Raw genomic sequence first — 3,501 nt, 5'->3', positions numbered from 1 at the left:
GTGTGTGTGTGTGTGTGTGTGTGTGTGTGTGTGTGTGTGTGTGTGTGAGAGAGAGAGAGAGAGAGAGAGAGAGAGAGAGAGAGAGAGAGAGAGGTGAGAAAACGGCAGGTAAAAATGTGGTTAATTTCGTTATGTCACACCTTGCTACACCTAGCGAAAGCGAGATTAAATATATTATTAAAGAATAACTTAAGTAGAATGTAACTACGTGAAGGGGGAGAAAAAAGCGTATTGGGGTACGACGAGGGGGTTAAGTAAATATTAGAGAGACCACAGGCTTTCAGCCCAAAAATAGCCTGTACAATACAAACTGATATTATTATTGATTATTAATATTATATATACAGGGTGTTTTAAAAGAGTTTATAACTGGTTCGACGGGTTATACCGCGCGGTCTGCCTCGTACATCGCGATTAATTAATTGTATCATATAGTATATATATAATTTTGTTCGTATTCTATTTATTATACGTTTCGCTATCTAAATAATTTCGATTGACAATTCGGAACTAGTTTCGAAAACGATTCTCCGTTCTGCTCGTGTGTGTATGTGTTCGTTCTCGCTGGAATCGTCCCTTTGGTTGAATCGAGTGTTCGTTTTAATTATCAATCGGTGAAATCAATGCTCGCGTTATCAATTGTTCGCGCAAGTTTCGCTGGAAAAATTCTGTAAAAATGTTGTGTCGGATGAGAATTTTGTAAATTTCAGTTAAAAGATAGAAAAAATTCGGGAGACACTCGAGGCGGTACGACCACGTCGAAAATGGTTTTAACAATTTTTTATCCACTCTGTTGACGAGGAGAGATGGAGCGAATAAGCTGCGGCGCGCTTGCGAAAATAAAACAGTAGAGAATGCTGCGTGTGAAAAGATAGGTGGGCGGAGAGAATATTTAAGAAACAGAGACGAAAAAAATAAAATGATAAACGCGAACGTTGGGAAGAGATTTTTTTCGTCGGAAGTTGTAATTGTATGTAACGATACAAGTGCGTGTAGTGATCGTACGCGTGAGTGCGGGAGTGACTGCCAGAAAGAGACTACGTAATAGACATATGTGATAGGCACCATGTGCAGACTTCAGTATTATTTTACAGTTAACGGGGGATAAATGAAAAAAAAAAAAACAAGAAAAAGGACGATCGGTACGTTAGTTAGGTACTCTTTACCGAAAGGAAAGAAAACTTACGTCTGTTTCGTTGTTTGTAAGCCCTTAGGAAAATGAGAATGACTCTTCGACCTGGGCCCATCGTCGCCCCCTTCGGATCGCGACACACGCTGTCTCGAGATCCTCGAGAGGGATGAAGTTTCGACGGAGAGGGTGAAAGGGATGCTGGGAATCAGTGGTGCACAATATTCGGCGGTGGTTCCTTAAATATTTCCATCCTTCAACTTTTTGATTCCCCTGTTCGTATTCATATTTTTATTCAGAATCAAATCAATCATTGGCTCCTAGGAAGATTGCCTCTGAGGTGTATTCTACGATTCTGTTGGAACATTGAAATATTCAAGGGACGAGACTCGTACTCGGAAACCTTGTTAGTAGCAACCTTGAAATTGTTACTTAACACGTTGACTGCCAAGCAACTCGTAAAAATTTATACTGAAAATTATTTTCGTTGAATTTTGAACTAGGATCTATTTTTGCACATTTGCCAAATTTACGAATCTTGTGCAGATTCATTTTCTTTAACATCTCATCTTCAAAAGTAAATTTAATTCCTTAGTGAACAAACTCTGTCACCGATGACGTGGCGATCAACGTGTTAATTATCCCTCTGTCTATACTTTATCTACGTTCTAACTCTACATTAATAACGCCACTGATCTCAAAATATTCTACTCGATCCCCATCTCCAGCTTGTGTAGCTTCACCCTTAAAAAATCCTGACCATTCATTTGTTTACACCTTGTGCGCACTCTTCGGCACAGCACCCTGTTTGATACCAACGTCACAGCGAAAGGGTTAAAAGCCAGCATTCTCCCACCAATCGAACATTGTGCACCGCTGTCGCGAACGATCGAGCAAATCGAAGAGGTGGGAGATAACGTGAAAGATAATCAGACGAAGAGTACGATTGCGCGCGCGAAACAGTGAGAAAGAGCGACTCGGAAGCTGCGCGAAAGAAACACGCACTTACACACACATACACGTACACACATACATATGTAAGTTCGTGTGGAGACGCGAACGCGATCGAGACTGTCATTGCCACATAGGGTGTAGATAGAGATAAAGAAGGGAATGGGGCGTATCGATTGGTTACCTTTTTATTACTGCGAAGCGCACGCATAATTATCGCGCGTAGTACAAGTTAGTTGAAGTTTTCGAAGGGTCGCGAAACCGGTTGACAAGTGTCGGGGTCGATAATGATTATTGATTCGTTGTTAGAAATCATTGGGATACGCATACGCACGAGTGACGGAGGAAAACGAATGGTGATAAGGGGGGTTGGGAGGGTGGATTGCTGGTAGAAAGGTTGTATTCGAACGGTGAGAAGCACAAATTCCATCGGACTTTGTTCGATGATCGTTGTTACGCACACACCGACGCAGTTACTAATTTTTACGTTGGTCGCTATTATTATTATTATTATTATTATTATTATTATTATCATTATTATGACTAGTATTATTCTTATTATTCCTATCATTCCTTATGTTACGATTATTATTAGTATTATGGATTGGTTAACGAATCGATCGAGCGATTCATACGCGGTCGTGACATATCATTAGCTGTATTGCGGTGTCGTTGATTTTTTAGTAGTTTCCCTGAAGTAGACCTACCGAAGGAAATGGTATTCAAAGTGACATACAGTTAATACATTGTTGTTTAATGTAAAACATTTCACCAGATACTTTTGACCATACTTGTCATCGAACTTTCATTTACCAAAGTTTCCCTACAACGTCGATTCGAGTCGAAGAAAGCGTCAAGGCGATCCAAGGCACATGTGCTCTCGCACGTACTAACGTTCGCCAACACGGGCGCATGTGCATTCGGTCGCCTCGTCTCTTGTCCAATTTCGTAACGAAACAGACCGACGAACAGAAACAGATAACGACACATTTCACTTTTAAAAATGCCATTTTCTTCGACGGGTGATTTTATTATCGCAATCTTCGTTTTTACGCAACGTTGTCCGTTGCTCCCCTTCTTCGTCAGTCTTTAACTAGGTATCGTCGTCGTTAGCGTTGTTATAAGCGACGTAATAATCGGGATCATTCTCATTTTATATCGTCACGGTCGTCATTATTATCGTACATCGTCATTATCGGTGACCGTGATCATCGCGCCGTCTCTGCATCTCATAGTTTTTACCGTCGCCGCCACTGCGATCGCCACTAATAATTGTATACACTGTTACATTGATAATATTACCGCTAAACGGGCACAGTTATACATATAATACCGGAAGGCACAAATACGACAAACGAGAACACTTTGAGTTTTCTGGGACTCCGAAGCCGAAGTCACCATCTTAAGTTCCTACAGTACGT

At 40.9% G+C, this 3,501-nt stretch overlaps 1 protein-coding gene across 7 annotated transcripts in view; it reads left to right on the top strand.

Annotated features, from left to right (window-relative positions):
* The window catches only part of LOC128888178 (protein jim lovell-like), a 51,086-nt gene extending 49,491 nt beyond the window's left edge, over nt 1-1,595 (top strand). For all 7 annotated transcript variants that reach the window (XM_054144839.1, XM_054144842.1, XM_054144838.1 and 4 more), the window contains exon 3: nt 1-1,595. This exon is cut by the window's left edge and continues 4,366 nt beyond it. The gene's annotated coding sequence lies outside the window, so the exon portion shown is untranslated.
* The last annotated feature ends 1,906 nt before the right edge of the window (nt 1,596-3,501 follow it).

This window comes from Hylaeus anthracinus, unplaced genomic scaffold (assembly GCF_026225885.1).
Source record: "Hylaeus anthracinus isolate JK02 unplaced genomic scaffold, UHH_iyHylAnth1.0_haploid 11989, whole genome shotgun sequence".
Taxonomy (NCBI): domain Eukaryota; kingdom Metazoa; phylum Arthropoda; class Insecta; order Hymenoptera; family Colletidae; genus Hylaeus; species Hylaeus anthracinus.
Note: the sequence above shows the minus strand (reverse complement) of the source record. Positions and strands in the feature narration are given on the sequence as shown.